Raw genomic sequence first — 16,489 nt, forward strand, 5'->3', positions numbered from 1 at the left:
GCTAGTTGCCGTGTCCTAGATTACAGACGCTCTGCTAAAGGTGCTAGGAATCGGTATCAAGGCCCGTGTTGCAGCCGCCGCTATTTCACAGACTTTAACCGCCTTCGGTCGCCAACAGCAACGGCAGTGACAGCGGCCAACGCCACTACTGTCTCGCCGTCGTCGCCACTGAAACCGTCGCAGCAGCAGCAGCAGCAGCAGCACGAGTGATCGTTGTTGCTGATGCTGCAGCTGCTGCTGCTATTGGCGCTGCCGACGCCGCTACAACAACTACTACCGCTGCTGCTGCTGCTACTGCTACTGCTGCTGCTGCTGCTGCTGTTGTTGTCGTTGTTGTCACTATCAGTGCTGCTGTAGTCTTCAGGAGTGGTCGTCGTCGTGATCGTCATCGCTGGTGGCTCCTCCTTCTGCGTCAACTTCAACCTCGTTGTTGCCTCTATTACGGCTCGTGCGCTGTTACTGTCGCCGTTTACCACGACAGCAGCTGCAGCAACAGCGACACCAAGCGAGCGACAATAGTGAACGCAGCACAGCAGTGACGGTGTGACGGCGACGGCGGTTAGGACAGATCGAAACGATTGTGAGTGGCTGAGACAAGAAAAAGGACGACGAAGTGGAAGAATACGACGAAGGAAAATAACTATATTACGCTGGTACTCCGGCCGCTGCTGCTGCTGCTGCTGCTGCTGCTGCTGCTGCCGCCACTCCCCCAGCCGTAATGCGCGTCTCGACGATAGTCAGCAACGAAAACACCGATCGAATGACCAGAGACAAGAGCAGCAATACCAACAACAGGAACTTGAACAACAACATCTGCAGCGGCAGCAGTAGCACAACAACAACAACAACAACAATCAACGAGCACAATTAGCAACGCAATATAGACAACGGAACAGACGGAGCAGCAACGAACGGCACAGAACGAAAGAGCCAGAAAAAGAGCAGGACCCCTAGGCGAGGGGGTTCGATTCGGCGCATCAACAAACGTTCAACAGGACCAAAGGCACAGAGAAGGTAGATGATCATCACGTGAAAGTCAACGGAGAATCGTCAGAGCTAGTGGTCGTAAGAGTAGCTTAGAAAATGAAAAGTGAAAGAGCACACCAGCAACACGAACACGATAAACGAAAAAAAACGTCAATAATAGAGAAAATAGAAGAACCAAAAGCATCAGGAGATAAAAAAAAGCTAGTTTTTCGTGTCCTGCTGGATCAAGACATAATGAAAAAGCATTTTCGGGCTGTGTGTATTCATGAATTGCAAATAACCAAACAGAGTGATAAGAATATATCAAAGTGATCTGGTCGTTACGAGTGAATATAGTTGTGAAGCACAAGGCTTTTAATGAATGGAGCACGCCCAGGCGGGACAGCCTAAAACGAAAATTAAGGTCATGTGGACTTAGACAAACACATAAGCACATCGCCAAGCTTTCCAACAGGGAGACAGATACGGAAAAGAGTGAGTGTCGAACGCAGCCCTCTTTAGATAGTAAAGACTCACAATCTCTTACCAATAGAATATATGCCACATCACTTCTACGTCCTTTCGTCGAGGCTGTTTTCATGACGCTCCGCTATTTCCTTGAAGTTGATGATCAGCATCATCGTTAATATCATCACCATCTCCACTCTGTTGTTTTTAATCGTCAATTTCAACAAGTGGCTTACTTCACAATAAAGTGTGCATTACCTGCGTTTGTGTCCTTAGCGGAGTCCAGTTGATCGGTGATGCTACGCTGTGAGATGATCAAGTGTATAGCGGACGGCGCAATCGAATCAGACCGCCAATACCGAGCGACCTAATTGACTAATTAATTAGCAAAAAAACGTGTTGAGACGACGAAAAAACGATTTGTGAAGGTTCAGTTGATTCTGTCCTTCCAATCAATTGTATTGAACAATTGATTGCATCTTTAGAGACGTGCTTTATTCGCGCAGGTGCCTATCTGTGTTATGTGTGTGTGTGTATGAATGTAAATGTGTGTGTCTCTAGGTGTCTTTGTGTCTGGATGTGGGTGAGGGTGTGACTGGGGGGAGGTGGTGGTGGTGGTGAATGAGTGAAGCAAATGTGCGCGCCCCCGTTTCTTCAGCCGTTCGCATGTGTACATATCGTGAATGTTAATTGTGCGAAGGGGCAAACCGAACTGACGCAGGGTCACCCCATCGTATGAAAGAGTTTGCCCCGGTTAAAATTTGTTAGATTCTTGTTAACTTCTTTAAGACTTTGCGACGTTACTAGCTGCTCTCAAGTGGCCGTCGTTTCCATATCACTCTGGAAACATGTGGTTCGGGGCATCCTCATCATCCAGGTTGGATTATGATAGCGGTTCGAAAAACCGGGATTGCGTTCAAGCTACTTGAAGACTCGTCTGTACGATCGATGGCAGCAGCATCGTGGCGCTAAGCAACTGCTTATTTAACGACGCTCTACGGAATAATATCATATTGAGATCTACGTATAATACGTATAAACGGCTATAAGGATATATTTCTTGCCTACCAGTCTGAAGGATACCAGACAATAATATATAAAAACAAAACTATTACAATATATATAGTCATTATTATCTTTTACCAACGGCTACGACGACGATGTGTGCTTAAATAATTGCCTCACGTCGACGGCAAACGGCCCCTGGACGCAGGGAGCGCCAAAGACGGGCTTCACCATCTACCGAGCCCGCTCACCTATTCTCTCCGGGTAAGTATGACAGCCGAAGTTACTTTTACGCGCATCAGCTATTACACTCTACGAAATAGTAAATAGGCAATTTATAGTTAACTTTTAAAATCGTATGTGTACTGCGTTAGCTAACTAACCGACACAGCCAAACAGCCTACCTAAGTCAATTTACCACGAATGGTTTTTGAATGGATCTCCGCGTCGAAGAGAACAAGCACTGATTAGCCTACCATAGAGCTCAAGCGCTGCCGAAGTCAGTCGATAGAGCATTGATAAAATTAACTAAAATATGATGAAACCTGCCGAATAAATGCACTCGGTTAAAATCATCCGCTGTTGACTACGCGTACTCGGGCATCATCTGTCCAGTATGATAGGCAAAACCTTATACCTGGGGTACTGCTGATGCTGAACCATGACACGATCATGGTCATGTGAGTGCCTTTTAACTTAGCAGAAATAACGAAAAACCTTGCCTGAAATTTCAAGAAGACTATTGTCCTTTCTTGTTTCAGAAAAAGCAACATATATTTGAACGATAGGCGGGAATATTTTGAAGAGGCTACCTTGAAAGACGTTCTATGTATTCATACTGTGCTAGCGAATATATTCCAAGCCTTTATCGAAATGTTGCCCGGTGAATAGTATTCCATAATCGATAGTCCGGCATCATGTTTATTGGCCAAGACCAATTAAGATGTGGTCACCAGTTCTCCTGGTAGAGTCCTTTAAAGACAGCTGTGTCCAACGACTCGAATTCAGTTCAAGCCAATGGCAGCAGTTGCAGACAGAGTAAAACCAAGGACCGCCAGAATCGCATCCGATTCCGTTCCACTCACTGCGTTAATTCTGTATTGCTCTCCTTACCGTTCGCCTCTCGTTCTCGCCCCTACACCTTGGCTGCCGCTGCGACAACGACGACGATGGCCCTTGTTCTCTCTGTCCGTCTTCTATCTGCTGTATTTATCCGCGACCGCTGCTGGCCATGGAATTTTCTATGTTTTGCGTCATCTCCGTAAACGCTCTACAATTTGCGCTACGCAGTAGATAGCAGACTAAATTCATATTAAATATGTTCGTTTGTATTGCATAAACTGAGCACGTTAGTGAAAATACCAGTAATGAACGTCGCTACTTATGAATGCGCCGGACGTAGAATATTATGAATGATCTGCATAAATTGTACCAGCCAGCAATAAAAAACAATTCAGGGAAATCTGAGAAAGGGCTAAAGACGACAACAGATGTTGTTTTAAGTCACCACTGAGTTACGGTGTACTTGTTTCGGAGAGATATGCGTTGTTCGATCACATCTTCAAGTGTTTTTTAATGAATGTCTTCTGTACCGTCTGCCTTATTATTCACTGTCTATACTTGAGCTCAATAGGTATTAGGTAACTTACTTACCTGTATTGACTAAGTTTTTGCTGCAAACCATAAATTTAGGCCTCGCAAGGTTAATTTGTAAATAATATTTGTATAGCATGTTTTTCTGGTCTGTACAAGAATCACGTATTACCAAACAAACTCATTTATATGACAAAAATACAATACCTTATTTGTAATGTACAGACTACGGTACCTAAATTAAAACATACCTCGACGGGCAGCTTATCGTAACACGCGTACGTTCGTCCGCCACTCCTGGAACTAAGAGCCCATTCTTCTTAGGAGAAAACAACAAGTTCCCCACGACGAAAAAAAATCCGTCATTTTCGCTATAATGAGCGATAACGAGCTATTATCCAATTTCCTTGCGCTGGGCAAACCGTCACCAAGATCAAAGGGCTTTCCTTTTTATTCGAAGTCAACCCTTTTTATTACTGCTAATTATCATGTGGCGTCTGAAAAACCCAAAGAAGACTTCTGACTGGGGTAAATCAAAAGGTCCTCACCAGGTTTTAAATCGAAAAGGCTCAACAGTTCACACTGGATATTTTCTATAGAAATGAACGGTGGTCTTAAAGAGCAGGGTACCTATTGCCAATTTGCCAGCTGACCTCCAGATTTTTTTTGAGACCCTATGCGCCTTTTTTTATTTATTGGACATTTTTATTTCATGCACCTTTGAGACCTTTGGCCTACCATGCATCCAAAGTTTAATTCTACTAGAATTGTTTGTGTGTGTTATTAACGAATTTACACATAATAGTATCACTCGAAATGGGACGAGGGCGAGCAGTAGATTGCGATAGGATTCTCAAGGCCATTGATTTTCTTTAGCGGACAGCTATAAAAAAAATACATACATCTATTTTTTTTTAATACAGTAGCAAGTCACATGTTGTCGGCTTGGTTATCATTTACTAAAATTGGGATGCCTTATAACATACAAGCTGCCGATGCAGAGTTGGTGACGGTTATGAACGAATTGCATATTTTACATAGATCATCGTATGCAGCTTGGATGTTACCCTGTAGGAATTGCCCGCTCCATGAGTTATCCGATGATAGAGTCAAGTCTAGAGTATTGATCTTGAGGCTGACCGACTCAATTGCGGAGCGCCTTTTGTCGATCTCGGCTGACAGTCGTCGTTCTTAGAGATTACCTTTGTCCTTGGGGCAGCGTGGCGCTTCGTGACACAGCGTAGAAAGGTATATACCGGCAATAAAACTACTATAGAAGAAACAAGAGCAAGTTGTGGCGCCCTTTGAGCTTCATTCTGCTCACATTCGTCTGCGCTGTTAAAGTTTAGTAGGATATACGAAAAAGGATAGAAATCGATAGAACAGAAGGGTCCTAGTCCCTGCGACTGCTGCTCCTCAGATAAGTTGCCACCTTCGAAACAGCCAGCCTATTCAAAGCTTAGTGAGCAATAAAACGAAAATAACTGAACCACCCTCTTCTTAATGCACGAGTATAATTAATGTAATGTTTTTTTAAGACATGAGTTGTACTGTATAATACATAACGTGATTTTTTTTTTATTATGTACTTCCATTTATAGTTGAGGCTCGTCCAGATAATTTTGAGATGTAGTTAGCATTAAAATAGCAAAAGGGTATATTTACTTGTTTCGTCAAGTATACTATTGATTTATAAATGATAATGCACTTTTGCAAGATTGTATATACGGCCCTAAGAAAATCCTGTTCGTCTTACATTTGTGTTTCCATTCGATCCCTCTCCCTTATCTGCTCACACTGCTATGAAAGTTAGATCTATAAAACAGAAATCGCATCGGCGGTACTAGCACAAGTTTGTCGATAGATGATGATGATGATCATATTTGTCGCTTGAATCTATATAATTTTTGTTAATACTACTGGCGCCGCTGCTGGTACCGGATACCCATTTTTCTATGACTATAGAACATTGGTCAGAGCCTACATAGTGAACACTGACACACGCGCACCTACCAGCACGACTACGTTGCAGAAGCAATACAGCCATTCTTCTCCCATCGAATATTTTCCCTCGCTAGGCGTGAATTTTTTTTTTTTTTCGAACAGATATTCTCCTTCCGTCCCCGTCCTAAGATTGGCCTGGCCTGGCCTGGCCTGGTTTGGCCTGTTCGATACTCACTACTTTGGTTGCCCTCGAACGAGCGCCTGAATGTTAGTGATTTCCATTTCTCCTTTTTTTTCCTTTCTACCATTGGCTCAGTTACTGCTCGCTGTGCTCCTCTTTGGTTGATTGGCTGTAGCGGTGCTATTACTGCTGCTGACGTTGGTAGCGATGGACTCACTCCTGCTGGCTCAGCGACAACGCGCGTCATCATTCTGCAGCGCTATTGGATCAACCACAAGTGTCTTCAGCACGATACAATGAATACATATGTGTGTATATGTAAGAACAACATATGATGTAGCAGTCGTAAATGCCATTATTACGATCCTTCAGCTTTGCTACTCGCCACTCACTTAATCTGTGAATGTTATTAGTATTATTTATGCACATCATTACTAATACGTCTGGTCCTCTACGTATACTTCTGTGTCTGTCTGCCAGCCGGCGTGCGTGCATGCATGCGTGTCGTTGCGCCTGTACGCGAATATGTCATGCCATCGTTTGGGTTTTAGTTTCTCGTCAAAGGTCGCGTGGGTATTATCGCCGTATTGTTTTCATATCTCTGGACGTTCCGTTTACTGGTTTGTCAAGCCGCCATGCCAGCCAGCCAGCCAGCCAGCCAGCCGTACCGTTTGGCGTGACTAGTGCGTGATGCGGCGACGAGGGCGGCACCGTTTACAGCCATGGCGTATGAAACTGTGTTGCCTATCGTCGTCATTATGGTGGAAAAATGGCCTTAGAAGAAGCCTTTTCGGCGGACAGTTTTCACACACGTAATGCATTCATAACACTCACAGCATGCCAACAAAGCAGCAGGCATGATCATCACACTTTCGCGCGGACAGGGACCTGTTTGCTCATCGGTTAATAGGGGCGCCCGTAGCGGCGTCGGCAAGACAGCAGGCGTATGTTTTTTCTTCTTCTTGTAGCAGCAGTAGCTACGCCGTCGGGGGTTAAAAATGGCTAATAGAATGAGACCCAACGCTTGGCGGTGGTCGCCGCGGCGGCGGGGGTAGCCCGACCGGCTAGCGGCCGACTCTGTCGACGGCGTATGGGAACAACTGCTGATAACGATGATTGTGACAATGACGAGGATGGTGATGGTAATGACGATGTTGCTGACGTGTGTTTAACAGTAGTGCTGGTTCAGTTGCTTTTCCACGTGTCCAACAGTAAGCTAGTGAGCTGCGCTGACGGGAGTTGTCCATGCCATACCACATATCACTACGAATTTTGCTACTTTTGCGGCAGCTGCTGCTGCTGCTGCTGCTGCTGCTGCTGCTGCTGCTCGCGTTGCACCTCAGCAGCAGCAGCAGCAGCATCGATATCGGTGGTTGGGGGGAGTGATCTGGCTACTAGTGTTAGAGTTATTGCTGGCACTCCTGTCGACGTTATTGGTATTGATTTATTAGTGAGCATGTCAGATGACGGTGTATATCCGCGCGTTAATCATTCCATGCTGACCATTGTGCGCTGATTTGCTATCAGCTAGCTTGCCGCGAGCTGGCTGTTCCAGGGCGGGTATGGCCAATATCGCTTTCAGCTTTGCTGTTAATACGGGATCGTTGTCGCTTTGCCGCGATAACATGGTGCTGAATGCGTTCCGAATTGTGTATTTCAACTGCTCCGATCAGTGGATTCGTGACGATAGCGCGTATATAGACGTTCTTTACTACTACTACAGACACAGAACGGTGAAAGCCTTTCTGCTCTACTTTACTCCATGTACATAACAGTTGTATTCCGTACATGGTGCCAGATCGATAAATTCACATCGATCGATTTAATCTAGATTGTACAGCTGACAAATGATTCACGAGGGGCCGCGAACCAGGTCTGGAACGGGTCGCTGACAGAATAATTACGACCACTATTTGTGGAGAACGATCAAATTGAATATAAGTACAAAACTGTAAAAGCATAGTGGAATACGTTAAATGACAGTTATCGCCTTGTTTTGTTTACTTATTTGCCACCTTGACTCAAGCCATACGTCTGACATTAATGGACTGTGGAAAAGTAACTGTGATCAAAATAATCACAGTAGCTGTCGTACATTAAGCATCGTACTCCTTACTAAAAACTCGTTCAACTTTCGTCAGGAACCAGCGTTTCCTCTAAGATACGGAGCTAAGAACTCCGAGATCTAAGCTCGTTTTGTTTGTTTTGATACAGCGAGACACTGCCTTTGCTAAAACGACAGTTTGGTTAAGTGTGACTCTTTTGCGAAGAGTTTACATTGTTTGGCTAACTATATATCATACTAGGTAGAAAAGTAGAAGACCATAAAAGCGGTAAAAAAGGGTCTGGAACAAGTGTTTTGGGGCTATGTCTTGAATAAACAGTAATACCACAAAAAGTCTTGACAACTTACCTATTTTAGTTATTAAGACTAACCTATTGACACTTAGAGACTCCTCTGTCGTCTTCATTTTTGTCGTGTACTTGGGCCAATGTCCAATGTATATACTTAATGTTTTGCACTGCGAAAGGTTACAGAGATTGGGGGCAGTAAAGCCCAAAAAAGTATCTGCTTGGAGCTCGTTACAGCCACAACACAGCCTGAGAGGCAAAATCTAATTTCTTAAGCAGACCGTGCCAAGCTGTAAGAACGAGAAACGGTTTTCCCAGTAACACCCTTTATATTCGTCCGAGTAAGCTGGACAGGGTTGAGTAGGCCAATCAAAGCATATTCGTTACTGCAGACGTCACGCAATGCAACGCGTATTTAACCAATGTAGGCTTACTATGATCTGACGGAAGAGACAAACGTACTTAGAAAGAGCATGTGTTCGCAATGGTTCAGTGCTTCGAAAGTTTTTCGGCATTAGAACGATGCTAGAGTTATAACATGCACCGGATGCCATATTTAGAAAACTGGAGAAAATCTACAAAGTCAGCGAAATCAGTAAGGCCACTGGCCTTGCTGTTGAAAAAAATGTCTAAGATGGTGGCCTAAACAAACCAATTTTCCCTTGTCTAATTGTTAAAAGATACTTTTTTCCCTCTACACAACTGGACTTGCGTCCACCATTCTCCGTGTGTTCCGCATAGCTTTCGAGGGGCTACCACTCGCTTACCTTAAGTATGATTGGACCGAATCGCCCCCATCTAAGGATGCACACAATCAAATATAGGAGGAAGAAGAAAGTCAGCAAAGGAAACGTCGTAAAAGCGGCGTAACTCGAGTTCTATCTATTGCCTCTAAAGCACACAAGGAGGCACTTTTTACTCGATATATAGAAGTACTTGTAAGATATCTTAATATGGCGTCGCATTTCTTATTTCTTTTGAACAACCTAAGATATTGAAACTACTGATTTTCTATTGAGAATCGAAAATACAAACCGTTAAAAAGTGTGAGATGATCTACCAGCGATGCCCAAGGGGCTTTCAAGGTATTGATATCTGGCTGTCGTTACGATTATTACTATAAAGGCATAGTAGTTAAATGTTTATTATTTGGTTGGCTCATTATTTGCTTTTTTTTTTTTTGCTATTATTAAAGGTTTCCAAAGGCAATCAGACCTTCTGTTAATTCGAACCGTTTGATTAGCTTATGGAATGAAACACCGCGTTTTTTTGAACTCGCTAATAACGCTGTGGATCATGACTGCAGTTCGTCTATTTTGATTAAGCAGCAGACGAACATAAAAAGCGAGAGTTTAAGTAAGCTTTTAATGTGAACATCAAGATCATCATCATCACTAGCAGCTAGTTAATGATAATAAACAAACCTGACCAAATGGCCAGGTAAAATAACGCTATAACAGTATCACATCCTCTAATAACCCAGGATCCATAGAGGTGAATCTTTGAAACTTTCACGACAATGAAAATTTACACCACAACACAGACGAGAGCTAGGATACGGCTATAGTTAGGACGCATTTATAACGTTTTGTCGCTCATGGAAAAAAACTTATCTTTCGAGAGTGCCGAAGTTACTGTTTGAACGGCTTTAGTTTTATACCCCTTGAGGCCTTGCGTCAACCTCGCCGCATACAACGCGTGTATTTCTTAACTAGACATGTACATGTCTGCGAATTTAGATTATTGTACGAATATATGCGTACAGAGGTACTTAGCTTGCTGAAGTCAGTATGCCTAGGTCAGTTAGGCCAGCACTATCTGACCCTTGCCCCTGCTCGTGTAGGTTTGGCTGTTGTGCAGTGAATTAAATATTCCTCGTTTGTCAATATTCCAATCGTTTTGCAATATGTAAGAATCACTAGATGAATCGCCAATCTGTGCCTTGCATTATTTCACCATTACCAATACGTTATTAATATAAAATTACTATTACAGGCCACACTTAGATAACTGCGGGAATTTTAGTTATCGGCGAATAAGTATGAAGCAAGTAGACATTGCATTTTGCTGCTATAACTTCGTGAGAAATGTATCTGGAACATTTCAGCCGAATTTATTGATCGATAACGCTGTAGTACGAAATAATTTCAAGCCACGTCGAAGGCTCAGCGCCTTAGATATTCAAGGCTAGTAGGTTTTATTTGCCTGGAAGTGGACTCCCCTGAATATATTTTAGGCAATAGATAAACGATTAAATTGGAGAACTATAGTTTCTGTCGGGTTTCGGGAGTTTCATACCCGCCAAGTTAATATAAAACACACTGTAGTGCAGTCTCAGGAACGACCTGTTTGTATTGTCACTTTAAATCCTAGCGTCCCCTGAACGCACGTTCGTATACATGGCCACAAAAGTTCCTTGGCCGTCTACTTTTAATTAAATCTTTCTGACCACAAGAGACGAGCGAAAGTGGTTTACTTTGAAGTGTCTGAGATCTGTACCGCTGTTACGCGTCGGATGCTTACATCACCGTACATAGACCTATGGAACTTTGTTTAGGTCGATCTAAATCTTGTGACGAAGTTGGTCTAGGTTCGTTATGGTCGGGAAATGGTTATGTCAGAAAGAAAGGTCAGCTGCATACATTTTGTACAATGCCAATAAAAGTAGTGGCCACACATATACCACAATGGCGTTCATGTTGCTTCGCAATAAGAACAACAGCGACCGCAGATGGCTGCAGGGCCATTGCAGCAGGGTCGCTGATGTTAACCTCCGCTGCGACAAGCATCGCTATCACTGAATCATACCTTTATTAGCAGCATCATTACTACGACTACGGCCGATACAATCGATCAGATCGCACAGATATACTGACGTTACCCAGTGACTCAATTAATCAGCCTTCCAACATCTGACAACAATAAGCACAAAAGGCACCGCCGACTGATAACGTCTTGATCCGATACCGCTCTTTACGTTCTTGTCAACTACTGACCACCAATTTCATGTCGGACTTTTGACTAAGTGGCGAAATGAATATCCGGCTAAGACCCATAGTATTGGCATTATTATTACATGTGGCATTGTGAAATCAACATTTAATTTCTCTATTTGTTCGCTTGTAAACGCCGTCGTGTTAACCGCCGTCGTCTTGTAAACTCACATCTTTGCTTATAAAGTTGCATTTGCATATCAGTAACATATGATAAACTTTTAGCTTTGGTTATGATTTTAGTATTTGGGCGCTTCGATATGTAGCGTAGTCAAAGCATTATAAGTCGTCGTCTGTCCTTGCGCGACGCTCGAACAGTGACGCCAGGGCGACTTACGCTTTTTCCGATTGTTACAAAAACAATACAATTAAGGGGATCAATCTCTGCTGCCAGCGACCCACTTGCTAACAAATATGGTAAGCGGTAGAACAGGTCAACGAAAAATAACGTACTGAAACAGACTTTTTAGCCCTTTTCTGTCCTGGAATCGTTCAAAGTTGGGCTACAGTTGCATCACCGTGCTCCTTTTGGAACTAGAACATACTGCCACTGCTGTTCTTGCTACTGTTAGTATATGGACGATCGTACTTTCTGATTGCTGCCCCTGTCATGATCAGGCTGACGTTTGGAACAAGGTAGCAGATATGATTCCATTATTATTTCTGTTGCTCTTATTGTTATGTGCCCGAAAAACGCCGGACGTCTAGTTGACGAAGACACGAGCGGCGGAGACAACGCCCGGATTACTTTGAAGTGTACAAATAGATGAAAGTGTGACGACCATCGTCGTTGGCATCGCCGTCGGCTTTGGCGTGGCGGGCGCGGCGGCCTCTCTTTTGTCGCGCCTTCTATTTCCAGCAAGCCAAAATGGCGATGATGGTTACGTGCTTAATGTAGATGAGTTCATTTCGAGTTGAAGCAAGTCAAACGCATCGGGGACCATAAACATGTGTGCGTATTACCAAGATTCGCGCGCGAAATCCCTTACACACACACACACGCACTCAGAGAGCAACAGCGTAGACTCGCATAAGCGGGTAGGCGAATGACTACTGCCGTATTGACAACCGCTACTACACAGAGATCGCCTACTGCTGCAATAGTTGCTATCTATCTAACGAATTCCGCCATTATGACAAAAACATCCGCCGCCATCGACAGGCCATGGGCGCCGTTGTCAGTGGAAGGTAGTCGAGCGGGAGGACGGACGTGCATAGGACCACAACGACGATGTCTCTGAGACAACGCTATCGCGCTCCGTCGTCAAGCCATACAAACTAGTGAAAGAAAGAGCTATCCTATCACTATTCCCACGACGAATGCGACCAGAATGCACTTAATCGGCGTTAACTGCTGCAGCTGCAGCAGCGCCGGACCAGTGGCAACGGCAGTCGTTGATGACAGTGACTCTGGCAACGGTCTCTTTACTGTCACTGCGACGATTGCTGCCCCTACGGACGCTGGATAGAGAGACGTGGTGGCGATGACGCACAAGCATGGCGGTGGTGCTAGTGTCTTTCCGCAAGTCACTCACTCAAGAAAACCAGTCACAGCGGCGTCAAGCGATCACCGTATTGCGTTGTCACTATGCAACTGTTGCACTGCACTGACCAGCACGACGCGTACGACGATGATCAACCGTAGCTGCAGCAACGGCGGCGTCGTTGTCGTCGGCATGAACCCCTCCACAATCGCTGAAACAGTAGAACGAAAGCGACCACGACGGCCATAACCGGCGTCATACAGCAGGAGAACCGAGTAACGAACTCGCTACTTTTGTTGCTAGCTGAAACGGACGCTGCCACTGCTGAGAATCGTTCGTCATACGTCATAGCTATCGTACGTATCGCGTATGGTTATCGGCACAATCATCTGCTAAGTTTCTGTCGCTGCAGTGATGCTGCTTCGACCCGTTCAAACACAGATAGGGACAAGCTTTTATACATATATATATTGTGTGTACACACATGCGCGTCTGTAACGTGATCGATTTTTACGAGAAACACGGGTAAACGATTTGAAGCTGACGATTCAATGTTTCAGCAGTCGCATTTTGTTTTTATCGTCTCCCATGGGAACTGTAGTAATTACTAAAATAGCCGATAATAATTGTGTAACTGATACAGATAATTTTAGGCATTGCTCGTCCGAAAGGATACCGTCATTGAAGAGACCTACCATGTACGGCACTAGTTGGTGCTGATCATGCTGCTATTTTTTGCCAAATTACTCTGCCTATTGTTTATAAACTTGTTTATTTGTAATGGTCGGAACGCGAGGACATGCCAAAGGATATAAACGGATACTGTCTGACGCCACCTGACAAATAAATCGAAATAAACCATCCAGTAAGCTGCATCGAACAGCTCATTGGATTCCAATAGAACGTTATGTATGTATCCCGAAAAATCTTCTCGTTTCTGCTTTCCTCTCTTTTAACTTATTCATAATTTACATTACGTGGAGTGATTCTGATATACCGAACAGGCCGTTGTATGCTATTTTGGGCCAACCCTGTTCAATTGAAACCTACAGACTGGGCTGTGATAGTGAAGTCACAAAAGGGAACGGCGGAGTCGATACAACGTGGAACTTCATTCGTCTTTAGATTTGATATGTTTTTACGCGACGTCGTAGAAAACCTAAGGCGCTTGTCATTAAAGCGGGCTTGGCGCTGTAGAATGTTACCGACCGGCATAGCTGTTACAGATAGATATCAGTAGTTTTACGATTAAATACGCTTCACTCAGCTCGGCATGTAAGACGGCAGAGCAGACCCACCCTAGTAGCAAACTGTCGTACAGATTCACACTCAAACTCAGAATACTCTCGTAGGTTGACCATTTCTCTAGAATTGTTCCGGTGCAGATTTTCGAGCTTGAGTTAGAAAACAGTGAATGAAAGGCGAAACAGGAAGGGCTAATTTTTTTTTAACTCTCAGAGAAAATAATGATAAATTATATATGTACAGATACCTATACCGGGCGGTTTTATAGGATATCGTCACTGGTTGGGAAGAAAGGAAATGGCAGGATAAACGAACACTATTACAGAACCCCATAAGCAGCTCAAAAGAAACTTTTTGCCGTGCTTCGGATGCTTTCAGCACGAGATGGCGTTTGGCCCTGCCTGGTTTTAAGCTTGAACCATCTCGTTTAATTACGTGTAGCTAGCAAATACTTCAAAATTAGGCAAACATAAGTATGAGATTCTACTAAGCTTTTCTGAAAGTTCAGCACATTTTATCTTAGTGCCAAAAAAAAACAAGCACATTTCTCAGTATATTTACTAATCTAACTACTGGCAACATTCATCAAAACAAACGGCATACATGAGCAGAATTCATTTACGTCTAGGGAAAAGCATCTTGCCAATAGCAGGATAACAAAAGATATCCAGTCCTGTTAGTATTATGATCTAGCATTTAGGCATGCTGTGAGTGTAAGACTCAAAGATGTCCGTGTAATGGCGCTATCTCCTTAGAGGTATTTACGAGAAGACTTGAGTTGGGTAACGTTTATAGAATCATTTCTCCCCGTTCGCTTTGCGCAGGTCCAGTGCATTATGACTAATTCTACATGGAGATATTTAACCTAAGTGAACATATTGCCAGCTCTGTTTGGTGACGTCTATTCTTTCATTTACTGAAAAATTTACGTAAAATCAGTGCATACAATTGTAAGGCAACGACTTATCGTCTAATCCTAGCGGGTACTCCTCAGTGACCTTCGTAGCGGTTGCAGACTTAGCTACTGACTCTCTTAATCGTAGTTACAGGTGAGCTGAGATTAAATTTCAGGACAAGCCAAGTCGAAAAGTCGAAAATCTATCATGTAGAACTTCTCCAAATAACACAGTGATTGCCAAAATTACAAGTTTTTTTTAATAGTAGCCTATGTGGATAACTTTGGTAGCCCGACGACAAACGTCCTCTTATAAGCGCAAGCAAATATATTGAGCCCAGAATCAATACTAACAGCGAAATTATTTGTCCCTAATCTTAGTGGTTTGTTTTTAGTAGATTTTGTTATCGGAATTCTTAAAGCAATCTAAAACAAAACACTAATTGGCTGAGATCAGTGCTTTTAACTGTCAAAACAAATCTGTTTCCAGATGCAGAATTCGGTCCGGTCTTTGTCTGTGCGCCAGTGGAGCTCAGAAAAACCCGCCTTTTCATGGGTTCCTTAAAGAAACCCATAAAAATCCGGGTTCCCATTTAGGTAGCCTTGCCGTACATTTTTCGCGCCGAAATTTCATCTATTACTCAGCTACAGATAAAAGCCGACATAAGCACTTATGCACAGCCGTGGCATATACTAGTGAACAAAATCACACCAAATAAGGATAAAGATGAAGTACTTATTAGCGAAGTGATATTAGTTGAAGACGAACTACGATCGAAGTGAATTCAGGCACAAGATCGTTGAAAAACGCGACATTCGCCTAAATGTTGATGTCCTCTTTATTTTGAAAGGGAATAGTTCGGTCGTTCTAGCCGCTGGTTTGAGAAACCCTTATTATTTTAGGCTTCCAATATTACAGTTTCCACCTGTTATGTAAGTAAAGATTTGTCCTATGATACATCATGAGCTCTACAATATGGTCACCCCACCACCGACTACGGATAGGTTAAGCTTCGTCCGACAAGCTGTAGCCCGAAAGGACATACTTTTATGTCCTTATATCCTATAATAGCTTCATGGCGTTCACCTTCGTTCTATAATTTTTGTTATTATAATTTTATTATTGTTATTATTTGTTCCCGAGATATTTATTAATGAAATAGTAATCCTTGCGAAAGCTGTGTTTCACAACGGTACTAGCAATGATGGCGTCGTCAGGGATATCCCGTTTCTGTGACCCTCACTAGTGGCCCATATGACGCTTTCTTGCCTATTGCCGCTGCCTGCCAGCTTTTCTGCTGTTCGTTCGTTTGCTCTGTTTACTTGGTCGCCGTGTTACTCACCGGGCACTACCACTAGTCTC

General features: G+C 43.5%; 1 protein-coding gene across 3 annotated transcripts in view; it reads left to right on the forward strand.

Annotated features, from left to right (window-relative positions):
• Window positions 1–352: 352 nt before the first annotated feature.
• Window positions 353–16,489, forward strand: part of shn (zinc finger protein schnurri) — a 45,147-nt gene continuing 29,010 nt past the window's right edge. Inside the window, exons 1-2 of one of the 3 annotated variants that reach the window (XM_086984745.1) lie at window positions 353–2,703; window positions 15,617–15,723. The gene's annotated coding sequence lies outside the window, so the exon portion shown is untranslated. The remainder of the gene's footprint in view (window positions 2,704–15,616; window positions 15,724–16,489) is intronic. The other 2 variants (XM_022797364.2, XM_022797363.2) reach the window with 2 other exon arrangements.

This window comes from Varroa destructor, unplaced genomic scaffold, assembly GCF_002443255.2.
Source record: "Varroa destructor unplaced genomic scaffold, Vdes_3.0 BEIS01000003.1, whole genome shotgun sequence".
NCBI lineage: Eukaryota > Metazoa > Arthropoda > Arachnida > Mesostigmata > Varroidae > Varroa > Varroa destructor.